This window comes from Corvus brachyrhynchos, unplaced genomic scaffold (genome assembly GCF_000691975.1).
Source record: "Corvus brachyrhynchos isolate BGI_N302 unplaced genomic scaffold, ASM69197v1 scaffold69, whole genome shotgun sequence".
NCBI lineage: Eukaryota > Metazoa > Chordata > Aves > Passeriformes > Corvidae > Corvus > Corvus brachyrhynchos.
In genome coordinates, this window is record NW_008240228.1 from 6,522,527 (window position 1) to 6,531,744 (window position 9,218).

General features: G+C 47.4%; 1 protein-coding gene across 4 annotated transcripts in view; it reads right to left on the reverse strand.

The window, feature by feature from the left end:
• SPTBN1 (spectrin beta, non-erythrocytic 1) overlaps positions 1–9,218 on the reverse strand; it is a 116,780-nt gene that overhangs the window by 91,968 nt on the left and 15,594 nt on the right. The gene's annotated exons all lie outside the window — the stretch shown is intronic.

Here is a 9,218-nt window from a genome sequence, read left to right on the forward strand (position 1 = left end):
CATCCGGAGCGCATCCCTGCCCCCGTGGTCCGTCTCCGGAGCCGAGATGCGATAGCTCTGACCTCCTTACAGGAGGAGGGCTGCAAAGTAAACAGGCCCGGCTTACCAGGCAGCCAGCTGCTGTCTCCCCTGCCCTTCCATTTTCCCTCTCCACTCCCACACCCCACCCTTCCGAAAGGTCCAACCCATGGATGAGTGGGAGTGAGCCAGAGCCTCTGCCCATCTTCCCTTCCCGGCATCCCTGCGAGCTCCCGTTTCCTTCCCACAGGGAGGAGGCTGCGACGCCCACCTGGGTCATGCCGCAGTGCTGAGCTGAGGCACAGCCAGAACAAGATGCGGCCGTGGGAGGCTGAGCACACTCACGGCTTAGCAATCCTGGAGTGTCCCTGAGGGGCAGGGCACAAAACCAGGGAGTAATGTCAAGCTACGCGGATCTACGCCTAGGCAAACCTCCTCCGTGTTGGAGGGTTTTATGTCAAGGCAGGGAAAGGCTCCATCACGCCCAGCCAAGGAGGAGAGATCGAGGACGGACTGTGCCCAGGCACCTCCTCCCTCCTCGGAGCTGCTGGTCGGGGTAGGCTGCCTGGTGACAATTTCCAGGGAGGAAGAATGAGACTGAGCTGCTTTGGCTCTGCCCCCAAACTGCAGAGCAGCGGTGGGAAACCGCACCCAGGGAGACGCCCAGGGAGAAAAGGATGTTTTGTTGTGGAGGCTTTTGTTCTGGACTCTGTTTATTAGCGATATTTCACAGGCAGATGGAGCAGGGAAGCAATTTAAAGGGCCAGCCTGGAAGAAATAACCTGCTACGCAGTCGGCAGGTTTGGAATTAGCAACCAAACAAACAACAAAAACCAGATTCTGGGGCGGGAATGGGGAAGGATTTGCTGGCAACCTCCATAAGGCAGGCAACAGAGCTGAAGCAACAGCTGGTTTCAGCAGCTCCAGCACCAACCCAGCAAGGAGCAGCCCCGAGTCCAGACACCCAGAGACTCATTAAGAGGAAACACAAGACAGCACTAATTACCCCACAGCAGTGCCGAGATGATCCACCTGCTCCCACACAGGTACTGGCTCCAGGTACCAGAGATTCCCGAGACCTCCCTTGCTGAGCAAGCTCTGCTATAGCCAGAGATGCTCGACCGACTCATGAGGTCTGGACAAAGAGCGGGCCTAGGAAAGAAGAATTTTAAAAAAACCTCGGATTTGGACAGTGTGGTGGTCCCACAGGAGGCACACCAAAGCCTGCTCCAGAACAAGCACCTCCTTCAGATGCCAGAGCCCAAGACACAGCCGGGATCATGAAAAGTTTTGTCTCTTGCACTGGAATATGTTACAGGTACCATACGGGTTCTAACTGTTCTCTCTTGAATGAAAATAAACCCAGAATAACCAACAGAATGGGACAACTTTTGTTTTGGGGAGATGAAGACAGTACTTGACTGTGGGTGAGTGAATGCCAGCATTTCTCTGGATTAGGAAGTGAACTGGTTGGTAGAACTCTGGTTGGGAAGTGAACTGAGAAATGGAGCAGTTTAATAGTAAATATCCCCTTGAAACAGGGATGCTAAGAATTGTTCTGCAAATCAGCACAGCCTGCAGCAGCAGCAGTGCAAATCTTTGGCTAGGCTAAACCAGAAACATGGCTGAAGGCTGAAAAGGATCCTTCCCCAGGAAGAGGGAAATGTCAGATGTCAGCAAGTCAATCACCAAGTCAGACAGTGTAAGGCACGATTCTACCAGGCCAACAAGATTCCTGGTTCAAGTAACCAAGCACAGCTTGAGCCACTGGTTCCCAAAGAGCAGGAAATGTGTCCCATCCTCCCCAGGGGACACACAACACGCATCATCCGCTTCTTGGCAGGGGAATCAAGAGCACCACATCCAAACTGGTCTCCTGGCTTCTAAACTAAACCTTTAGTGGGCCAGTGGGTGCTGACCAGAGGAAGACAACAGGTAAAACTAAGCAGGCTGCCTGCATTTGCCCACATGGAAGTTTTAAATGGACACCAGCTGTTAATTCCTTTCTACATTCTTCACATTTTTTTTGGCCAACTCTCGACAAGACTAACAGAAACCTTTCCCCTCCAACTTTCATCTGATGCATAGATAAAATAGTCAGGCAAGGAGAAGAAATCTGTGGCATTATTGCCTTCATTTAAATGCATGCCTGTAGGTCCTCAGTGCATCCCTGCCCTTTGAGATGGGTTAAAGAGCCTTAATGCCGCCTAAATTAAGTCAATTTTTTATTCAGAGCATTTGCGAGCAAACAATTTGAGATGCATCCTGGGAGGAGAAAGCACATGGGCCAGAATGTAAAATCTTGGGAAATAAGATGATAGATGGGAAGCAAAAGCCCAAAAAAAGCCACATCTTCAATAACTCGGGTCAGTATTTTGGTTCTTTGATGTTTCCACTATGGTTGAGTCTTTTTTTTTTTGTATAAATATTTTAGTGCACATCCTTGTGTGGTGATTCATGTGAGATAAGGGATATTTATCATTTTATATATGATATAGTGATGACTCTTTCCAGGTTTTCTATGTCACCTTGCTACTCTTTGGAGTGCTGTCTCGTCCACCATCCCCAAGAGGTTACTCCCAGTGAGTCCAGCCAGGACCAGCCCTGGCCAGCCCTGATCCCTCCAGCCTGGAACTTGGCTACACAGCCAGCCAAAGGCCTTTTCCAGGAGCCAGGGCCGGGAGAAGGGCTCCTCAGCTTCCTGGGGCCGCAAGAGGAGCCCAGAGCACGAGGTGCCGTCCTCTGAAGCACGTGTTACTCACAGCTCTGGATTCTCCAAGAAAAACAGACAAATAAACACACCAATGACATTGGCTCCTTCAAAGCCTCCAACTATTGGATCCAAACAGCTTCTGGCCACATGTAAACAGGGCCTGGCTTGCACAGAACCTGCCCTGCTCACCCCGGGAAGGGGAACAGGAACAGGGACTAAACAACAGCCACATGGTCTAAAAGCTTTATGGTCCCTTGCATTGACCTCCCAGGGAAATGGTACCAAGCACTGTCACACCAAGAGCTCCAACCTTTCTCTTGGAACAGGAAGAGCCACTAGGAAATACACTGGAGCTGTGTGATGACTGCAGGTGCGAAGCCCAAAACCTGCCCACAAACCTCACCATCGCAGCACCGAGGAAAAACCGGCATAAGGCAGTGATATGTGAAATATCTGATTCTTGTTTCATTCTGATCTGAGGTTTTTGTCTGGGAAATGGATCCTCAGCTGGCACAGCCCCAGCCCAACAGCTGCATTGCTTTTCTACTTCCACAAGCACTCGGAAAGTTCGCCAAAGCCCTGTTTGTGCTGGCAGACAGCCAGCACTTTATTATTATGTACTATTAGTTCATAGTGAGAAACGTGCACTACAGGAAAAAAAAAAAAGCCCCAAGAAGCTCAGTAATTTGGTACAGATGTTGAAGATTTATGGAGCTCTCCCTGCTGGACAGGATCTTACAGATTGTTTCTATCACCTGTTTGCTTTTGGAGTTTTTAATAAGATAACTATGTGTGCTATCCTGGAAGAATCTTCCAGAATTCCTCCTTCAAAAACCAATAACATTTGATCTCCACTTGTCTCCTCTCAGTAACAATCTCTCCTCAGAGTTCCATAAATGCCACTTGATATTAATTTCATATTTAAATACAATCTTGGCTGTTGTTTTCATTACCCAGCAACTTTCGAATGCAGTCAGTCAATTTCACTCTTACTTCATGGCCCAGAAAATATACCTGACACATCAAGTCAAGTCCCCACCAGTTAGAATCCATGATTAAATCTCTCAGCATTCAAAATACCTGATAATTTTCACCTTTTTTCCTATTTTCTGGCAAACAACATCTGCTCAGCATTTTTGGGGACTGCTGCTTGCCCAGTGCACAGAGCCCAAACCTCACTCAGGTTAAGCTGCCTGCAAAACTACGCCTGTCCCATCCACATTTCTGAACCTTGGTCCATTAAATTAATTCTGCAAAATATTTGAAATGTGCAAAGCTCTGCAGCTGACAGCAAACACCATGAAAGTGCAAACACAAGGAAGTCCCTGGCATTTTTCATAACTGACCTGTAATGGTTTTGCCATTTCAAATTACATCAGGAATTATTTCTTTCCACCAGCACAAAATGGCAAAACAAGGTGCATTTCACTCAGAAATTGTTTTTCCAAGCATTTATAAAGGAGGATAAATCACCAAAAAAGGTTATATCTCTGCAAACCAGCATGTGGGACCACTGAGTTTCTGCTCTGGCACCTATCAAGAAGCATCCAGGCTCCCTCCCTCCTCACCCAAGGCACACCTCAATTTGGCTGGATAACCTGACATTGCCCTTCACCTTTCCCACAAGCCACAGCTGCTGATAAATTCTTCCTGAAAAATGATTTCATCCTTCCCGACTATGTGACTTACACAGCACAGATCCCATAAAGGTCAGGACCTCATTACGGATTTAGACACTCAGTTACCATCCGAAAAACAGTCAGTCTGGTAAATTTGGAGGGTTGGAAACAAATCTATGGAGATAATGTTTTTCCCACAGCTCTGAAATCGACTTTATCAGTCACAATTGTACTTCCTAGCACAAAAAAAGTTTTCAAATGTTTTACAATTCCTGTTTACAAGTTCATACAAGATGACTACAGCCTCTACACCAAACATGGGTAAAGAGACATTGAAGAGAGCACACAGGTGGGGTGTGTCCACCTCCCCTTCCTGAAGGGAATTCAGACGGCAAAAAGCACCATTAGGAAAGGACAAGTAGAGAAGTAGAGAAAAGTAGAGAAAAGCTCCATTTCACACCATGTTCTGTCACAGCCACCAAGCCAACATCTGCCACAAAAAACAACTGCCTGGTGTCTCTGGTTTCTTGAGTCACGCTCCCTGCATTCAGGGCTTCCTATGGAAAACCTCCACCTTTCCCTGAATTACAGAAGACTAAGGTCTGGAATTGTCTTGGGTTATGGAAATACATGAAGTAATTCCCATACAGGAAGAAAGACACATCCTTCACTTGCCATGATCACTTGCCTTGGATCCTGAACAGATTTGGCCTAATGTCAATATTATCTTATTTCATGTTCCTAAATGATTCTTTAATTTAATAAGAATTAAAACATTACCTAGGGAGAATTAGTACAACAGGGGTGATATGGTCATGAAGGAATACTTGCAAACAAGTGGAAGAACCTTCTTTAGCTTTTACTTTTAAAAAGCTCAGATTCTCACAAATTTCAGATTTACACCTGCAGATTTACAGTAAAAAAAAAAAAAAAAACCAACCCAACAAAATCCAGAGCAGCCCTGGAGCCATTTAGAAAGCGCTAATCCTGATCATTTTCCACCTAATGACTGTTTACTACACAGCCCTTTTAAATGCTTGGCAGCTCTCCAGATCTTCCTGCTTTTCCTTTCTCCCACACATCCCTCCTGACAGCCATCTTGGGCGAGGACAAACCTCCGGAGGAGAAAGCTCTCCACCGCCTTTTCAGCCTCTAAAAGCTCTGCTTCCCCGGGGAAATCCTGAGCCTTGTTTCACTTTCAAGGCAAAAACAAACTCTCCAAGCTCTCAAAGCCTCGCCAAATGAGAGCACAGAGCAGAAAAATTAAAACCAACCAGAAAAGTTGGGTTTTTTCAAGGTTTTAAAAACCAACACTGGTTTTAAATGAAGTGGGACCGGTTCTGTAATTCTCTGACCCCTACCAGGAACAGATTTGAGCAGACCCACCCCAGCACTTGTTCCAAATGCCATTCACTGTCACTTGGCATTTCAAGCTGGAACAATTATTTGTGGTTGGATGCTCTCCCCGCTCCCAACCAGCTGTGCTTTGATCTCCCCCTCGTAGCTCCCATGGATCTGGAGGAAGCCCAGCTCCCCTCCTTACCAAAAATGCAGCGTAACAGTTCCTTGGGGAAAGTGCAGCCCCACTGCAGCTCCCAGACCTCACACACGCCTGGGATGGGACCAGATGTCTCCTGGAGCCCCGACCACCATCCTCTTCCATGTCTTCCACCCACACGCCAGACTCCAGAACCCCCGGTGAAAGTGAGGAATGAGATGTAAAAGCACAATGGAACTTTTAACTGAAAGGATCAGGTCAGTGCTGAGTCCCTTTGTGATGGGAATTGGGATAAGACAGGACCTCAACACACAGATTTGAGCGAGGATGGTGGCTGCTCCAGGAACAAAGCAAAGGCATAACCAGTCCAATGTGCTACAATCAATATTTTAAATTAAATCAGTCCAGCCCATATTCAAATCAGGTCACCAGTAATTAAAGCATCCTTATTTGGAATGGTAAACCCAGAGAACGCCTGGATCAGAGCATTTCTCAAAGAGAATATATTAATGGGAGTGTTTGGAAATGCATGATGCACTCGTAAGAGGTTTTAATATAAACCTCAGGATTACACTATGCCAGCTTTTCAATTATGATATTCTCCATGAAAAGCCAGGCGCTGGCAGCAAGAGGTTAAAGCAGACCTTGGAGCACGACTTTGCCCTTTCTCTTCCAGAGGATCCCGCTGTTGGTTCCTACTCCAGCACCACGTGCAGCTGAACAGAAGCACTGAAGGTGGGATTTTAAATAAAACATCTCTATTAGTGATGCCATCAATGCCAACACAACACACAGGGGGAAGCCTCATAACTTCACCAGGGACAGCAAAATCACCTCCTGTAATTTCTAGAACGATCTGCTTGGCTGACTCCATCTTAACACTCACCACACTCCGACTCAGCCATTTTAATTCCTGAATGGCTGGAGTTGGCTTTCCCTTCACATGGCACTGCACAGCAGGCTCGGCTCTCTGGAGACCAGGGATCTCTCCCTGTAAAAGCACATGCAAGTGAAGGTTGGAGACAAAAAAAACCTGAGTGAGGCTGAGGGGAGGTGGTGAGCAGCAGAGCGAGGTAATGCGACTGAATAAGTAAAAATGCAGAATTTTTAGATTGTTCTCGTTCCAAACAGGCATCTCAGGAAAAGCTCTGCGCTCTGGTTCTCTCCAGAGGGTAATGATGAATGCAGGCTGTGTCTGTGCTGCTTTAACAGCAGCCCCAGAGAGAAATCTCCCATTCCCAAGCCATAGGAGTGGGCTAGCACCCACTGGAGGCTGGTGTGCAGACACGCTCAGAGGCAGTGCAGGAGCAGCAGAGTTGAGCCTTTTCCAACAGAACCTGGGAACCACAAGGATGCACAAGTCCCACTCCCCCCGAGCATCCCTCCTGCAGGCCCACCTGCCCTGGAGCCCCTCAAGGATCTCTGGACCCTGCAAACGGCCCTATTCTCCAAAACCAGGCATCCCCTGTGCAGAAGAGGGAGTAAAACCCAAGTGGCCACAACACAAGTTACACATCCATGCCCACAGCCCCCAGCTCTGCTCCAAAAGGAGATTCCTTCTCTCCAACAGTAGCTCCCAGTGCAGCAACCTCTGTAATCCACAAGGACACAGGGCACTGCACCAGCTTTGGAAAAGCATCAAAAGAAAAGGTTACCTGCAAATCCCAGGGTTTATTTTTGCCCCACTGCGATGCTGTTCCTTGCACTCCTCCAGCACTTCCAGCTCACACAGACTGGCACAACGGAGCAGAAAGGAAACCAAGTCCTTTTCAATATTCCTTTCTGACATTCCACCATCCTAATGCAAGTTCCAGGCAAACAGAGCCTTCTCAGAGTAGCAGAGAACAAACAGAAAACAAGCTCTGGCCAATAGATCAAGCTACAGGACCCACTTTGGTGCTTGTCACCCTACAAGTGCCTGAAGGATGATCCCTTCCCTCAGCTCTTCCACAGGAACTGCTGGAAAGGTGCTGGAGCTGTAAAATCCCTCTGGTCAACCATGACAAAAAGATATTTGTGCTGACTACCACATATTTTTTACCAAATACATTACAAAATGTAGCACCAAACCCATGTTTGTTACCTGAGCTAGAAACATCAAGAGAAAAGTATTTCCCTGACCAGAAATTTTAATTTAATCTGCCAGAACAGGCTTGTGGAAGGACAGACCCAAAAAAGCCATATTTGACACAAATAGATTAGACAGATGGTACAGTGTGGTATAAAGGGGATTTGTGCTTGCTTGACTTTGGCATGGCTGAATTACTTATTAATTGCAGATACACAAGAGTTGTACTGGGTATTTTACAAAGATTTAATGCCTATTAACACTTCATACCATTCAAAGTTACCATAGGTTCTGTACAACAACACAGGGTTTGTTTTGCAACTTAATTCTGCTGTCCATTTCAGAGCCTATTGTGATGTATTTTGCTACAAAGTGGGTATAAGCAGCAAAATTACCAGTGCTACACTGTTCCAGAAGCTTTGAGCTACCTGTGAACTTAGTGAAATTAGCTGAAAGATGAATAGAAACCCTGATTTAAAATAAAACCTCTGAATTCCTGAAGGCTGCTGAAAATCTCAAGCATCACAAGGAAAGCACCTTCCTCTGTATACCTCTGCTCCCTTCCCCAGCGGCTGCTATTGGATTATTGCAGGATCCTGGTGAAGCACAAGATTTAAAGACATTGTTGCAGGGATGAAACTCAAAACTGCGGACCACTGAAGCCCAAGTTAATGCCAGGAGCCCACACATATGGCAGGAACAGCAACACTGAGCACTGATTGAAACAAGGCCATTTTCCCTGGAGCTTCATGTCCCTCAGGATCGGTGTTTCGGGCGCCTACTGACACCACCCCAGCCCCATCCAGCACTGGAATTCCACAGTCTGGAGCACGCTGAGACTTGGTGGGTTTGTTGTCCTGAGAGTGGCAGCACAGCAAGGCACCTCTCCAAGCTGGCCAAACCCAGAACAAAGCCGGGTGTGGGTTCCAGGCAGGAGGGGGATCTGGAGAGCAGGAAATTACGGAGAGCCTCAGACATTCTGTGCAGAGCAAGGGCTGCCAGCTCCCGCCTCCCCTCCGAGACGGACCCAGCCAGGCACCAGGGCTGGCATTTCACAGGACAAAAATGACTCCTTACTCACAGCCTCCTCCCAGGCCAAAGCAGGCATCCATGACCTCATCTCCCACCGGCACAAGGGGAGGGTCTGGGCTCCTGTGTGGAAGTGTCAGTCAGGATAACCCAACCACAGACAAATTATCAGCTAAAATAGAACAACCACTCTCCAGTGTCCGACAGGAGAGTCGGTTGTGTAGGGGAATAAATAAACCAGCAAGGGGACAGACTGTGGGTTTGGGGAAAAGG